A 17,508-nucleotide genomic window follows, 5' to 3' on the forward strand; every position below is an offset into this window, starting at 1 on the left:
CTAAATATTTCTCCTTTAGATCTCTTTCCTTTCCATTCTACTCCAACTGCACTAGTTCAGGCTCTTCCTGTGCCTCAATAAAACCATTAAGGAATATTTTTGGCCCTAGTTCTCTTCTTTTATAGATTATGTCTTTGAGGAAGGCAGAAAAATCACCATAAAGCAATCATGTCATGCCTCTGTTACCTGTAACCTGCAAGAAAACTTCATACCTCTTACAGTGACGGTAAGGCCCTTCCTGTACGTCCCACTGACTTCCCAGCCTCATCACCCTCACTCCTACTCTCCTAATTTGTAGACTGGGAGCACTAATGACTTTCAATCACTGTCATGCAGTTTCACACTGCTGGGCCTTTGCTTGTGCTGTCCCCTTACCTAGATTACCCTCCCCACTTCTCTTTCTCTGACCATCTCTTTTTCTTTTCCTAAGAGTCAGGTCAAATGGCATCTCTCCTAGGAAGCCTTATGCAAACCTGCAGACTCATGAGTTGGCTCCCTCCTCTGTGCTTCCCTAGCAACAGGGTGTATATCCATCTGAATAGCCCCCAGTTGTGTTTACATTCTTGGCTTCTGCTGTCTGTCTTTGCTCCTCTTTGCTTTGGTCAGGAGGCTGTCTTCTTTGCCTTTGAATTTACAACCTCAGCCCATGACAGGAGTTCAGCAAACGCCTGCTGACTGAGTGAATCAATGGCAATTCATTTATGTCTTAGACAGTGATATGAGAAAAAAACTACTCACACTTTTAACAACAACAAAAATACCTGTGTATGTGGAGTGGTAGGAAGGATGGGGTGGATAGGGTTAATCCCCTCGATTTGAACAGCAGGCTCACTTCTGCTGGGAAAGCTGGAGTGTGGAGAAGAGCTGCTTTACTGTGCCCACCCCACCGGGTAGTACCCTCTGCACCCCCACTGTCCTGCCAATGAAGCGCCCCCACCAGCACTGCCCACCTAGAGGGGCTAGAGGAACGGAGGGTGATCGATCGGCTGTCCATTCTCTTCCCTCTTGCTCTCACTGCCTGTCACCTTTCGAACGACTTGGCACAGAGACCCTCCCTCCTGCTACAGAGTGGTTTGCCAGTTCCCAGAAGCACCTGGCAAGGCAGAGGCTCAAAATCCAGTCATGGGGCCTGCAGAATGATTGCTTGCTCCCTCTTCTCTCACTCCGGAGACCCCCGTGGGAGTTTGTTAATGTCCCCACCAGCAGTGTCCGGCCTCCCTATTCTCACCCAGGTGTGTTTGAATAAGAACCCAGGTGTTGGCTTTAGCAGTTTGTTCAATTATACTGAGGGGAAGGGAAGAATCCAAGGCTCTTGAGCTAAGGATCAACCCCTCCTCCTGTGCTTCAGTCTTCTCTACAGCATCTCTATGTGGTGGGCTCTCAGTCCCGACTTAACTCCTCTAAACATGGGAACTCTTCGCCCTCCAGTGCACCCTGCTCTATCCAAGGACAGCCTCAGCAGAACCCCTATTTCTGAGCTATCATTAGTGCCCCTGGACTCACCCCCACCCCCAACCACAGAGCGTGTTCCACCCTCCAGGCCTTCCCATGACACCCTCTCAGGTATGTGGAAACAACACTCCTCATCAAGTCTTTTCTTTTCCAGGCCAAAGGTCTCCCATCCTACAAATCTTCTCCGTGTGACGCGGCTTCAGGTTTCCTCAGCAACCGCCCTGCTGTTACCATGCCATCTGCAAACGCTCCTGGGCCTCCAGGGGTTTCAGAGCTTGGCCATTCTCCTTACCCTCCCAAGTCCAGTCATCTCACCGATGTTTCATGTTTGTGTTTATTTAGTTGGCCATGCTCTTGGCAAATAGACAGCGGCTATAAGCTTATTCAGCTGCAGTAGCAGCAAAAACGACTGTGTCTTGTTCACCTCTGTCTCCCCACAGAGGTGCTCACTACAGTCCTCGGGGATAGGTGGGTGCTAAGGAAATGTTCGTGAAAGTGAATTGAATTACAAGAGCTGGTTGAAAACTTGGAAAATATTATAATTACATGGATTATATTCTATGTAATTGATCAGATGGATCTATTTAAGGCCCCGGCTCTCATCACCAACTGGATGACTCCCTAGGCAGGGAAAAGAAGGTGAAGAAGCTGCTTTCTGCTAAGGTGGGTGGTGGAATGCCTGCATTTCTGTGCCAGCTTCTACCCTAAAACATAGTTCCTTCACCTTTCCTTTGTCAGAGACAGCACAGGATCTACACCTTGTCTTCTTCGTCTCCTTCTTAAAACATGTGTCTCAGAGAAAGTGTTTAAATAAATCAGTTTGGAGAGCCCACTCTTGGATTTGGGATCCCATGCATGCTAACAACTCTGTGCATGGGTAAAAGGTTGACAGGTACCTCCCCAAGTGCATGAATGCTTTCCCAGGGGAGCTGTGGCCTGTCTGACACAGCCTACAAGGCCACTGGTCCAGGGCCTCCCTTGCTCTGGCCTCCAGACCTTGACTTTCTCTTCAAATAAATTGTCAGGAAGATTAGCCATCCAAGGCAGTCCCTCGCAACTTGTGAAGTGGAGGAGAGGCTGTCCCAGCACCAATCCTGAGTCTAGCGTCAGACACGGGGCCTGGGCTGCCTGCGTTTGCCATCAATTTCCCTCTTACTTCTGGCCTGTCTCTCTGGAACCCAGGCTTCTCATTTGCAAAGAACCCTAGACACTCTTAAGAGTTGGGAGCAGTCCCTGATACTGTGTTAGGGCATTTAGGTTTCCGGAAACACTTCAGATCTGAAGAAGGAAAAAAATCTCATTGCCAAGGCGAAAATTTTAGAATCAAAAGTACTCTTTAGTGTCTTTACTTCTTAGTCTTAAAGTTGTGGCAAAGATGACCTTCTACTTCTGTAAGAGTAACAAAACCTCAGAGCTTCTTGCTTATAAAAATCTTTTTTTCCTTTTACTTTTCTTCCCTTTCATTTTCTTTTCTTTTAAAAGGTTTTGGAGGGGGGGCATTGGGAAAAGTTCTTGAGTTTGCACACTGTAGTGTAACAGTGTGAAAAATAGAGAAACCTAATTAAAATATAGCAGTTATAAGACAGAAAGCCTATGCAATTTCACACAAAACCTTCAAGGCTAGGTAGGGTTCAATTCTAATCCATTCTCAGCAGAAAGTGATCTCCCGTTTTCACAGAGCTGAGGGAGTGCGGGACCTGAGGGGTCTGGGCCAACCAGGATCACTCGGCACAGAAAAAATGCCCTTTGTGACATTCAGGTTGCATTCGTCTGGGGTTCCCACACATACCCATGGAATCTGGAAGATTAACTGTGAAAAATGACCTATTTTAACAGGTGCACACTTGTGTGTAAGTGGAATTTAGCTGAGCGTGGAATTATTTTAACATGGAAATAAGTTGTGGACATTCAGAAACATCACTCTTTTGACCACACAGGAATCAGACACATGGTCAACATTTGAGAGTTTCTCAGGACTTGAAACGAATGTGTTGGCTGGATTTTTTCAGACGAAGCTGCAATATCACAGGGAAATGAACACTGATGTCTACAAAACATGACTGTTCACGTTTGAATTCCTTCTTCAAAGCGTGTCCCGTTTCTCAGGGGAACGGAGAGCAAAACTTTTAGTTATTAAGTCTGTTTAGGACAGATCATTTCAACGATACCAAAAAGCAACAGGTGAAGTAAGTGCATGTTTCTCAGCACAGTGCTTTTAAAGCTGCAGTGGTCCAGAGAAATTAGCCCTGCTCGGGGTGAAGATTCGACCTTTGTGAGAAGCCTGACCTGAGGCAAGATGCTGAACCACCCTGTGCCTTGACTTTATTGTGAAATGGGGATCCGCAGCCTGCCCCCAGCCCCTTGCAGGGCTTTGGAAAGAACCATTTAGCTCATGGATGGAAAGATGCTCTGTGAATGGCAAGCACTGCCCACGTGAGTGAGAAGTGTCCTGGTCACTGTTGTTGCTGCAAACGTGACCTAAAGCTGTGTGTGGAATAGGACAGAGCAGCACAGGAGGATTTGTGGAGTCCCAGTGGTGTCTCCAGGAGACCATCCTTTTTTCTTGGGGTGGCAGCTGGTCTTTTCTGTGATTTGATGTCCTCGGGAATCTGTTCATTTGCCCTTCGGGTTGAGTACGGGAATTCCCAGAGTAATCATGGGGTGCGTAGAAGCACATTTCCTCAATGGGAAAGAATCAAGACCTGCCTTTTCAAGTTAGCTAGATGGCACCTTTAAAGAGGAACTCAAATAGCCTTAAAGGTATGAGTTCAATGTCTCTTCATCATGATGTGTGTGTGTGCATAAAAATACCTTGAAGAAATGATGACTCCTGATTATTTCTTTTGGAGAAACACATTGGCTATGTGACATTGTTCAGGTCACTTTGTCTTTCTGAGGTGAGCACGTCACCTTTAAAGGATGGGAAATTTCACCCTGCCCTGTCTATTTCACAGGGAGTGTGTATGTACATGTGTCCATATACACACAATATACACATATCTTAGGAGAGGGCAAATGTGGCCACTATGATGAAAGGGTATTACATTTTGGTCTCTTCTGTCACTTCTACACACAAACACACAACTACAAGGCAGTAGATGAGGAAAGTCATTCAGAAAGAGGACAGAGTGTGCATATGGAAAACTGATTTCCGAGAGTGGGTTTTAAATGTGAGTGAATGAGCCATGTGTGATCAGGGATAATTATTGTGATTACATATTTAATGCCTCCTGTGTCCCAGGCATATGGTGAACCATGTAACCTTTACAACAGCCCTGGGAGGTGGGTGTGTCTTCTTTTTGCAAACAGGAATCTGAGGCTCAGAGACATCCACTAACTAACCCAAGGTCACACAGCAAGTAAGCGACAGGGTGGTTTAGCACTCTGCTGTGCCTCCTGCAGAATCTGGCCTCTTCCTGGCCCCTGCGGCATAGAAACCCAGGGACAGTGTGTGAGTCAGGGATCCCCAGCTGTTCACAAAGAATGACAAACCGGTTTCTGAGTCCTTGTATCATTTTTGTTTGTTTTGAGCATGTGCAGTTTTTTCCTGTTTCCCCTGGGTCACTTAATCTTTAGTCTTTTGTCGTCAGTTTTCCAGTTCTCAGACCCATAGCTGTGTCACTATTCAGCCTCACATGCCACTACAAATGCCCCAGCTCTTGGCCCGCTCCACCCTAGGGTCCCGCCCAGCCACCCAGGTTCCCAGGCAGAGAGTGCAGGACCCATGGTAAGAAGAATGGGAAGAACAGACTTTGCTCAGGAGGGAAGCCTGGCAGACTCTGCGCTCCTGCAGCAGGGGGCTCCTAGGCCCTGACTTTGGCCACCCAGGAGACAGGGCCTGTCTGGGCAGAGTAGGGGCTGAGAGAGGTCCTCTGGCTGCCTTGTTTACCGTCGCCCAGACGCCAAGCCTGGCCCTGTCAGCCTGGGCCTGCCTGCGCCCTGGGAAGTGATGGGGAGGGGGTAGTTTCAGTCGCTGATGAAAGCCACTGAAACCAGAACCAAGTGCACATGAAAAGGAGGAAAGAAGAGGCACCAGCCGAGTGCCGGGTCGCAGGCATGACTGGGCTTGTCTCCCACTTGGGGAGATGGAGACAAAGACGGCGTCATCCCCCAGAATGAATGACTGTGCCTCCACGGAGCTGCCTGTGAGCAGGCTGCCAGGCCTGAGATGGTCTGAAAGAGATGCCTTTGGTTTCTTGAGTTCTGAGCTATATCCCCAGGCAGAGTGGGCTGTTCATATCCATATTCAGGAGTCCTGGGTGTTGGGAAACCTTGAATGGTGTAAGCTGAGAGGTAGCACCATCAATTCCTGTCTAGACTAGAATTTTGGAATCCAGGTTCCCAAGATGAAAAGGCACATTATGAAGACAGGACATAAATCTACTCTGCCAACAAGCCCCACATTCACCTCGGATTATTTACACCTTTTGCTCCCTCTGCTCGTTGCCTGTCCCACTGCAATCCACTTTCAAATTTTGACAGATTCACTTAGTGTGTCAGACATGTAAGTAGCCAATCATGTATATTTCCATTTTTGAAAGCCCCCTTCTAACTCCTGCAGTTTTACCTTTTTACTTGGGAGCTTAATGACACCCCAAATGCTAAGTAAAGGGTCGTGTTAGTCATGAGCGTGCAGTAAAACCTGGCTGCTGAGAGTCACCGAGTGTGGGTTGCTAATTCCGCCTCCACCCCGCCCTTGGTCCCGTGCCCAGCACCTCTATGTGGTGGTTGCCCAAGGATGTGGGAAGCTGCTGGAGCAAGGCTGCTGACACAGCCCTTTTCAGAGCTGCCAACCCAGGCTCCTTGGCAACCACAGCTTACCATCTGCCCAGTCACCCAGGGAGAACACAGAGGTCAGTGAACTGCTGGGGCCAACAGTTTTGCGTGTTGAAAACCAGCCATGGGGTTCAAACCGATATCAGGGAGCCAGTTCTGCCTCTTCCCCAGTCTGGGGTCTAGCATTCCCACTGTTTATGAGACACTTGACTTGAATGATCCCTTGATGCTTAAAATGTAAGAATATGAGGCCAGGTCAAGCCAGGCACTCTTTCTGTGCAGGTCTCTGTTTCCCCATCTCTGTCACGAGAAGACGGGACTGGAGGAGTCTCTTGGATCCCTTCCAGCACAGGCCACTGGGAAACAGGATGTGTGGGCTATGAAATCAGAAACGTCCACGTCCATATCTTAGCTCTTCTGTGTAGCCACAGGCAGGCTTCTGAAACTTTTCTACCCTCACTTTCGTCCTCTGTTATAATACCTATAGTATAATAATACTATGCGTGTGATTATTCCTGGTCTACAGCAATGCTAACAATAGCTCACATGTATTGTCTGCTTCTCAGAAGCCAGACTCTGCTCTAACTGCCTTGTACCTACCAAGTCGGCTAATTTGTAAGAGAACTTCTACATGGACCCAAGGCTGTGAAATGCTGCATCTCTCTTAAGGCCACTCAGCCACCAGGTGCCATGTCTGGGTTTGAATCCTGTAGTCGGACCTTAACTATTACTCTCTCTCCAAGAAAAACCTCATAAATATCAGTTTTCTTTCCTTTTTTTTTCTACTTTCATCCAGCTCTGCACGCTCTTTAATTTGGTGTCCAAAAGAAACACCATCTATTCATGTTTCACCACTCTCCTTCTGGTCCCTCACAGTCACCTATGTCTTCTGCCATTCCTCCAAATTTACTTCCATATTTACTTCCATAGTTAAAGAAATAGCTTGTGCCAATGTCCTATGGCAGGAGGAGTGGGGCAAGCTGAGCTCAGCGACCTGACAGAGCTCAGACACTCTGGGCTCTGAGGACCACATGAAGGACTCTTTCTGCATACAAAGACAAATGAAAAACTTTTCAAGGCTCTTAAGATGGGAGCAGCATGATCTACGCTACTTTTTTGAAATGTAAGCTCCATCCCAGTAGAATCCTTTTCAAGAGGCGCTAATGCCTTCCTATGCCTCTGAGCCAAAGTTCCTCTGCCTCATATCCAGGGCTTCTGTCCAGCATCCAATCAGGACACGTCTCTGGGGTGAGGTCAGATAACCCAGGTGGAAAGGCAGTCTGGTTGGTGTCTAAGACCTGTTCACCCCAGAGAGTCCAGAAGCCTGAGTTTCCGACTCCACCTCCTTCACTCCTGATGCACGCAGTCCCTCACCAGTTCTCACAGGTGGCCCTTCACCTCCTCCCACAACTCTCCCTACTTTTTTTCCAATTAACCTTTTGAAGCACTTTTAACCCTTTCTGATGGACTCTGGCTTTTCATGTTTTCAGAGATCTGTACATATATCCAAGCATCTCAGGCTAACAAACAATCTAACACCTACTAAGTGCTGGGGACTATGCTAAACCCTGGGAAGGACACATAGCCCTGCTTTCAAGGTTCTCACATCTAGTTTTAGGGAGTAGGAAAAATTGTGTCAGCAGATAACTTATAAGACAGAGATAAAGATACGGTGTGGTAGGAATTTAAGGAGGGGAGTGACCGCTTCCACCCTGGGGGGGTGGGGAGATAAAGATCAGCACAGTTGGTCAAACTGGAGGCAGAATTTGGTAGGGGGCCTCAATGGCAGATCTAGATACTCACACAGGAGAGGAGGAACACGCCACATGCAGGACACAGCGAAGTCAAGGCTGAGAGGCAGGGCAAGCACTGTTCACACCCAGGGAGCTCTGTGTAACGGGGGAGCATGCATTGGCCTGGCCTCCTGGGAGACCAACCTGGGGGATTTGGGGCAGGGTCGTGCGGGAACGATACCCCTCTTGTCTGTTCAGTTTTCCTCTTCCATTTATGCCTTTGAGCTACTACAAGGCATGATCTAGCCACTTCTCTTTCTCTATAAACAATGTCAGCACCTGGAACTCTGATCTGAACAGTATGGATGCTCAGAGATTTTGAAAGATTCTCATGAGCTCTGCCTTGTGGACCCTGCAGGAAAAGAAAAGACTTAGGCCACAAAGGGGTGGCTGGGCCTTAGGATGTCTACCAAGGCCTTGGGCTGCCATTCCTCACATCATTCACACCAGCTACAGCTCCTTGCACCCCTCACTTCCAAATCCCTACTCTCAAGTCTCAACTCAAATGCTACCCTGCTCTTTGTCTTCCCAGGATCTCCAGAAGACATTACTTCCTCTTTAGAAATTGGGAGTTGTCCCTCACCTCTCCTGCACCCCTGGACACTCCCACTCCACAGATTATTTGTCCATGCATTGGCCATTCTGCCTTTCACAGTGAGAGGTGTTGGGGCATTTCTATTCCTTTCCTAACATCCTCCAAGACCCTAACACAGCAACCATCATACACTACTTGGCACCGAGGAACGAATGTGGCCTGAGATGGTAGTTTCAAAAGGAGGTTCGCTCCCTCCCTAGGCCCTGGGAGCTGCATGCTGGGGGTAGTGTTTGGCTCTGGCTATGACCTGGGACACTTCTGGCATTACCTGGAGATGCACTCATCTGACTCTGTGCCTACTTGGCAGCTGCCCGCTCTTCCCTCAAGAAATGCCTGTGATTTGACGGCTGAGCACTGATGGGTAGGTCATGAGGTGCTCTGTTCACCTGACACTCAGCACAGTCAGGCCTGCAATCTCTGCTCCGAGTCACTCAGGGAGACAGCTCTTCCACCTTGTGTGTTTTGTGACCTCTCCCTCATGTGCATTAAAAGCAGCAGGAGCCAAATACATACCCACCAAGGAGCTGGGAGAACTCCATGGAGCTGTGGGAATCGGGTAACCTCTTTCTTTCTCTAATATTTTGGGCTATACAACTTTCTCCCTTTGGGAAAGAATCTCCTCACCCCCAATGGGGTGACATGAGTCATATGATGTACACATGACTCTGCTGATTTACAAACACTTCAACTCCTCTTCACTTCTGGAAATCAGGGCAAGTTATCAAATGACTTTGCAAGGCATTTATTGCCCATCTCTACGTGACCAGTGATGCTTTAGGGTTTACAAAAGAATTATAGTCCCAACCTGCCATGCAAGCCTCAATTCCAATAGCATCCAAAATGCCCAACACCCTGGGCGGGGCCAGCAGCAGTCACGTGGGGCTGCCATCTCTTCCTTCCTTTGGCCTCTATAGTCCCACTGACAGCAGGTTTTTGCTCCATTTCCTCCACCTGGAATGCCCTTGTACTTCCACTTGCTTCTTCATTTCTGCTTATCCTATTCAGGCCTAGCTGTAGGTAAGCCATCACCAGAAAACTGGGAACATTTCCCCCAGGCAGAATTCCTGCCCCCTCACCTCCTTGCTCTCATCACAGATGTCCATGACTCTTCAAACACCACTTGGTGTCTGTAGCAAATGCTCTCTCACTTAGAGAGGGTGGATCAGTGCTGTGAAGAGAGCAACAAATACCCAGAGGCCAAGAGACCCAAGTCCTGGTCCAGGCTGAACCTCAAGGCTGAGTTTTCCTCTTTAGCCTCTCCTCTGTGGAATGAGGAACTTGCCCAGAGCAGAGTTCCCCGTCCAGGCCCTGCCTAGCCCCATCTCCTGGGATCCGTGTCCAAAATACAGATTGCAGGGCTCCCTTCCCAGATTGATGAAAGTGGACTCAAAGGGTGTAGCCTAGAGTCGATATTTTTAGGAAGCTTCCCAGACAACTGGTACATAGCCTGCCTGGTCCTTGTCTCAGGACTGGGGCTGAAATTAGTGCTCTAGAGAATTTCTAAAATGCTTTAGTTCTATGGTTTTTTGAATGATGAATTTTATTTGTATTAATCTCATGCTCCTTGGAATAAGCAGTATCAAAACCACCATCATGCGAACAAGTCTGGGGCATGAAGGGGCAAGCCCTGGGACATGACTCTGTTTTCATATCTTTCAAGAGGGTACCCGTTTTTGCACAAATTTCAGGTAGCTGAAAGCACATAGCTATCACCAACCCATTTGTCTTAGTCAACTCAGGCTGCCAAAACAAAATACCAGGACAGGCTGGCTGGAACAACAGACATTTCTTTCTCACAGTTCTGGAGGTTGGGAAGTCTAGGAGCAAGGAGCCAGCAGATTCAACTCCTGGCGAGGGCCCTCTTCCTGGCCTGCAGGTGGCCACCTTCTTGCTCTGTTCTCGGAGGAGGACGGAGAGGGAGCTCTTGCGTCTTTTCCTTTTCTTATAAATGCACCAACTCTACCAGAGTAGGGTCCCACCCATATTACTTCATTGAACTGTTATCACTTTCTCAGAGGTCTTATCTCCAGGTACAGGTCACAGTGGGGCTTAGGGCTTTAACCTGTGAATTTCCTGGGAGTGAACAAACATTTTGTCCAAAATCCCATCATTGGCTGATTCTTTAGAGAAAGCCAAGCTGACCTGACAGGGCAGATTGAGGGCTAGAAAAATTTCATTAACTTATTTTTAAGTTCTTGAGAAATAGCTACTCTTCCCTTGGTTGCACAGGTGATTCAGCATTCACAATTTAGAAAGAGCATAGTCACTCCCTGCTTGTGGTGGGGTGGGCTCCATTTGATATCTGGAGTGGCCTCCTGGTATGCTTCTGGAGGAGACTCAGAGTGGTTCTGGCTGTCTGAACACCCATGTGTCCCACACGTTTCTCAAGCAGCAAGATTTCCAACTTTTTTTTTTGCCAGTTCTGTGATCAACTCCATTTCTTATTAATAACAATGTCTTTCTACCTACATCAGTTAATGCTGGTTTCTACTGCCTGCAACTCAGAACTCTGGCTGATACATACATCATGTAAGGAATGAGGAAAGGAGTTGTGAGTGTTTGGTTCGAAGCAGGGAAGTCTCAAAGAGTTGCTATTTATCTACAGCTATCTGAAGGGCTGTCGTGTGGAAGAGAAACAGACTGCTTCTGTGTGGCTTCAGAAGGCAAAACTAGACCAACGGGGAAAGCTCTGAGAAGAAATATTTCAACTCAACACAAAACCTTCTAAGATAGCCCTCGGGAAGATGATGCCTAGGGATGAAGTGAGCTTGCTCTGGGTCACTGCTGGGGTTGGTGGAGGCTGGACCCTTTGTCAGGGATGCTGTACAGAAAGGATCTATTTGCGTAAGGTGTCCCTGCTTTGAAGGTACATCTCCATTTTTATTGGGTTGGCCAAATTTCGTTTGCTTTTTTCCATGAGATGGTTCTCATAGCTCTTAGTTGTCTTTAACGTCATTTGAAACAATTTTGTTAGATTGTGTTGTGACAGCTGTCATATCAGTGTGCATTTAAAAAACTATCAAACTATCAAAAACTATCAAAACTATTAAAATGGTTACACAAAATTGAAGGTGTGTATTGAAGATGGAAGAAAATATGCAATATTTTTGGCAGATTATGCTTTATTATTTCAAGAAAGGTAAAAGTGCAGCTGAAACACACACACACACACAAAAGATTTGTGCAGTGTATGGAGCAGGTGCTGTGATGGATCGAATGAGTCAAAAGTGGTTTGCGAAGTTTCGTGCTGGAGATTCCTCATTGGACAATGGTCCACAGTTGGGCAGACCAGTTGAAGTTGATAGTGATCACATTGAGACAATAATTGAGAACACTCAGTGTTACAGCCAACACACTCAAAATATCCAAATCAGTAAAATTAGTTTTTAAGATGAAAAATTGTCTTTTATTTTATGAAAAAACTAAATGGACTTTTTGACCAACCCAGTAACTGCATTTCAGGATAATTCAGGTACCGTTTTAGTAATCAGTCTGCCACAGGAGGAAAGAAAATGGAAAAGAAAGGAAGAGAACCATTTAGTCTCTTGCTTATTAATTTTTATAATATTAATTTTCATGATCATAATAAGAAAAAGTAAACCATGTACAATAAAGAAAATTTGTTACTATAGAAAAGTATAGAGTAAAAAATATAAATCACTTATAAATTACCACACATTTTAGAGTATAAATTCCTAGGCTTTATATATTAATATACACATTAAAAATTTTGGTAATTATTCTATTGAAGTATAATTCACATACCGTCCAATTCACCCACTTAAATGTACAATTCAATGATTTCTAGAATATTCAGAGTTGTACAGTCATCACCACAATCAAATTTTAAACAATTTTCTAATCCCCCCAACCCCCTGCCCTTATATCAGCCACCCCTTTATTCCCCTCCCCCACCACTTGCTAGCTCCGAGAAACCATCAATCCGCTTTGTACTTTTATAGATTCGTCTGTTCTAGAACTTTACATAGATATAATATGTTGCCTTTTCACTTATAACATTTTCATGTTCATCCACATTGTAACATGTATTAGTACTTCATGTTAATTGCTGAAAAATATTCCAGTATGTGGATATAGCATTTTTAAAAAATTCATATTTAGTTGATTGATATTTCAGTTGTTTCCACTTTTTGCCCATTATGAATAATACTGCTATGACTGTTCATGTTCACATTTTTGTATGGGTATACATTTTTAGTTCTCTTGGGTACATACCTAGTAGAATTTCTAGGTTGTATGGTAACTCTCTGTTTAAATCATTTGAGGAATTGCTGGACTGTTTTCCAATGTAACGGCACCATTTTACATTGTCACCAGCAGTGTATGAGAATTCTGATTTCTCCACATCCTCAGTGATGGCTGTTACTATCTTTTTCATTATAGCCATACTTGTGGGTGTGAAGTGCCATTGACTGTGGCTTCTATTTGCATCTCCTGATGACTAATTACTCATCTTGTCATGTATATATTGGCCATGTATATAGTCTTTGGAGAAATATGCAGATTCTTTGCCAATTCTCAAATTATGTTATTTGTCTTTCTCAATATTGCCTTAAGAGTTCTTTATATATTTTAGGTATAAATCTTTTATTAGATGTATGATTTTCAAAAATTTTATCCCATTTTTGGTTGTCTTTTCACTTTCTTGATGGTGTCTTTTGAAGCACAAAATATTTTTAATGTTGATGAAGTCCAGCTTACCTATTTTCCTTTTGTTGCATATGTTTTTGATGTCATATCAAAGAAGCCATTGCCTAATCCAAGCCTGTGAAGATTTACCCCTATGTTTTCTTCTCAGAAAAAAAGACATTTACCCCTATGTGTTTTAGTTAGCTTTACGTTAGATTCTTTGATCCATTTTGAGTTCATTTCTATGTATGTTATGAGGAATGGGTACAATTTTATCCATTTGCATGTGGATATCCAGTTGTCCCAGCACCTTCTGTTGAAAATATCATTCTTTCCTCATTGAATTACTTTTGGCATCTGTGTCAAAAATTATTTGACCTTAAATGTGAATGAAGCGTTCTGCTGGAATCTCAATTCTATTTCGTTGGTTTGTATGTCTCTTCTTACACCAGCACCACAGTGCCTTAATGACATAGTTTCAGAGTAAGCTATGCAGTCAAGAAGTGTGAATGCCTCACGTTGTTTTTCTTTTCCAAAATTGTCTTGGCTATTCTGAGTCCTTCAAATTTCCATATGAATTTAGGATCAGCTTATCAATTTTTGCATAGAATCCAGGTGGAATTTTGATGGAGTGCATTGAATCTGTAGATAACTTTGGGAAGTATTTTCATTTTAACAATATTATGTCTTATGATCCATGAACATGGAATATATTTTCATTTATTCAGATCTTAATCTCTTTCAACAATGTTTTAAAATAATTTTAATAGTATACATCTGGTATTTCTTTTGTTAAATTTATTCTGACGTGTCTTATTATTTTGATGATATTGTAAATTAAATTGTTTTTAAAATCCTATTTTGCTGAACTCATTAATTAGTTCTAACAGTTTTTTAGTGGATTTCTTAAAATCTTCTATATGCAAAACCATGTCATCAGCAAATAGAGATAATTTGACTATCTCTAAAAGCAAATAGAGGTAGTTCATATCCAATGTCAATGCCTTTCATTTTGTTTTCTTGTTCTGGCTAGAACTTCTAGTATAATGCTAAATGGAAGTGGCAAGATTGGATGTCCTTGTCTTTTCCTTGATCTTAGGGAGAAAGCAATCATTCTTTCACCATTAAGTACAATGTTATCTGTAAGATTTTGATAGGTACTTTTTATGAGTTTTAGGAAGCCCCCTTCTATTCTTAGTTTGTTGAATATTTGACCATGAATGATGGGGTATTGGATTTTGTTGAATGCTTTTTCTGCATCTACTGGGATGATTATATATTTTCTGTTTTTATTCCATTGATATGGTAGGTTACATTAACTGGTTTTGTTTGTTTGTTTGTTTTTTACTTTAAATCAATTTTGCACCCCTGGGATAAGTCCCACCTGGAGCATATAAAACTTTTTATATGTAGTTGGATTTGATCTGTTAATATTCTGTGAGGGCTTCTGTGTCTATATTCATAAGAGATATTGATCTGTCATGTTCTTTACTTTTCACGTCTCTGTCTGATTTTGGTATCACAGTAATACTGGCCTTACAGAAATAGTTGGGAAGCATTCCCCCCTTATGTTAGTTTTCTAGGGCTGCCATTAGAAATTACTACAGACTGAGGCTTAAAGCAATGTGAAGTTTTCCTCTCACAGTTCTGGAGGCCATAATTCCAAAATCAAGGTATTGTGGGGTTGGTTCTTTCTGGAGGCGCTGAGGAAAGACCCATTCTTCCTCTCTCCTGGCTTCTAGCAACTCTTGGTATTCCCTGAGTTGCATAATTGGCTTACAGGTGCATCATTCCAACCTGTTCCTCTCTCTTCACATGGCCTTCCTCTTCGTGTGTCTCTGTGTCTTCTCTTTTTATATCTCTTACAGGAACTTAGGGACCACACTAAATCCAGATGATCTCGTCTAAAAATCTTTAACTTAATTGTATCTACAAAGACCTTATTTCCAAATAAAGTCACATCCATGAGTACTGGGGATTGGTACTTGGACATACTTTGTGGGGAGGCCACTATTCACCTGCCTTATGAGCTGTCAATCCTTCAAATGTCACTTACTCACTCGTCTGCTCACACCTTCAACAGTTATTCCAAAGGTCATGGGAGGAAATGGAGATACGGTAATGACTTGGATAGAGTCCCTGCCCTGAAGTATATCATTGTCTCTAGGGCCTTGGGGCACAAAGAACTAAAATGTAAAGAAGAATGTGGTAAGAACCATTAAAAAACAAAAGCTAAAGGATTAATGAGAACAGACCAAAAGAGGGATGGGCCTTCAAAGCAGAAGGTAACACTGTGGGCAGATGCTGGCACTAGAAAGCAAATGTAGATCAGGGATTGCTACTGTTGAGTTTGGCAGGAATATGAGGGGCATTGGTGGGAAGAGTGGGTGACAAGGCCGGAGAAGCAGTCACTGGAGAACTCAGACTCTGATCATCACAGTTTGTTTTAGGGTTTGTGATGGTGGACTGGGGTGTTCTAACTGCTGGACCCCAATTTATAACATCAACAATCTCCTAAACTAGCCTGGAGGTCTATGGCTCCAGGTAGAGATCATCTTGAGCTGATCCTGGAGCTAGAAGATGCCAGCTGACCAGGAACCTCGTGTACCTTCTGGCGAAGGCCGACTTGGATGACTCCCCAGAACCAGTCAAGCTCCCCAATCCAGACTCATGCTGAAGCCAATTCTGAACATCTTCCTTCCTCATCTGGCTGAAAAATCCCTGTAGCAAACGAATCCCCAAGCTTTATTTCTTCCATGCAAATTTTGCTACGAAATCTGATCACACCAGACAGAACTGGGGCTGCTCACTGGAGCTCAGTGAATGCACATAGGTAGGGTGCATTGTCTCACTTCTAGAGGTCACAGGCATGGCATTGGTGGTGGGGAGTATTGTTGCTCTAGAATCCTGTGGCCAGGGTCCTGTGAGGGGTTCCTGCAAGACTTGGAGAGCAGAGCGTGGAAAAGAAAATCACACTCGCTAGACGCTAGACGGTAGGGCCCTTGAGATTCCAAGTGAAAAGTGTTGCCCCACCCCATTGGACTTCATCCACGGCCTCTTCCCTCTGAAGGGCAAAGGCTGGGGACAAAGAGGAAAACAGAATAACATCATAAAACCTTCTGGAACAGCTAGTCCCGAGCAAATTTACACAAAGCTGTTTGAGGGGAAGCATGTCCTGGAAGTGTAACAATAAATAGCCGTGCTGGGCCTCGCTACTTCTACCACAGAAGAGTAGGCTCAGGAGCTGATCTTCTGGGAGGAGCCCCCTTCCGTGGAACATTTAGTCACACAGGAAGAGCACATGCTGGTGGGGCCTTCCTCCCTGCAGCACCATCTGGGTTAAAAGCAGGTCAACAGATGCAGGCTCGGAAGCAGAGGTTATGACATGGCCTACGCAGGGACTTCCCTCTCTGAAGCCCCAGTTGTCTCAGATTCAGAATGAACAGCCTAACTGTTGCCTGCTGCATGCCCCTGTTCGTGTAGTGTCTTTATCTAATTCAGTCTGGGGCCCTCCCTGAGCCAGAAAGCCCTCCTGAGACAGGCCCACTCTCATCCGTAGTTGGCCCACCTGCCAAAAGGCTTGTGCTTTGCTCCTGGAAGAACCGAGAGCCCCAGTGGACTAGAGCCAGGAGACTCGACCTCTAGCACCAGCTCTACCACTCACGTCCTTGGTGACTTGGGGAACGTCATTCAGTATTTCTGGATTTTCTCCAGAAATAATAATTTAGGATTCAGTGATATCCGTGTGTTGCAAAGCTCCTTAGGGCTCTAGTTCAGGAGTTATGAAGCCACAGTCTACTGGCCAGTTCTGTTAGTAGCCTGTTTTTGTAAATAAAGTTTTAGCTGCATGCAGCCACACATATTCATTTACATATTGTTTATGGCTGCGTTCATATGACATGGCAGAGTGGGTAGTTGAGAGAAACACCCACTGAGTGGCTCGCAAGCCAAAAATATTTACTATTTGGCCTTTTATAGAAAAAGCTTGCCAAACACTGCTCTGGGTCAACCAGTCATCTTAATTAACAGCAAGGAAACTGAGGTAAGCAATCTGCCAAAACTCATAGAGCAATTCAGAACAGAGGCCAGGACAGCCCACCTTTCCTGATCTCGTCAGCCAAAAGTTCTCACCCGGCCTAAAGCTCTCCATCCGATTTAACATTGGGTGGAAGTTGCGTTTGGGGAGGAGCCTGTGGAAATGGAGGAGGTGGTCCCCGGGAAAGAAGTGTGTGGACTTGGGGC

The sequence above is a fragment of the Sturnira hondurensis genome, unplaced genomic scaffold (assembly GCF_014824575.4).
Source record: "Sturnira hondurensis isolate 20B ecotype Veracruz unplaced genomic scaffold, ASM1482457v3 Scaffold0000396, whole genome shotgun sequence".
NCBI classification, from domain to species: Eukaryota; Metazoa; Chordata; class Mammalia; order Chiroptera; family Phyllostomidae; genus Sturnira; species Sturnira hondurensis.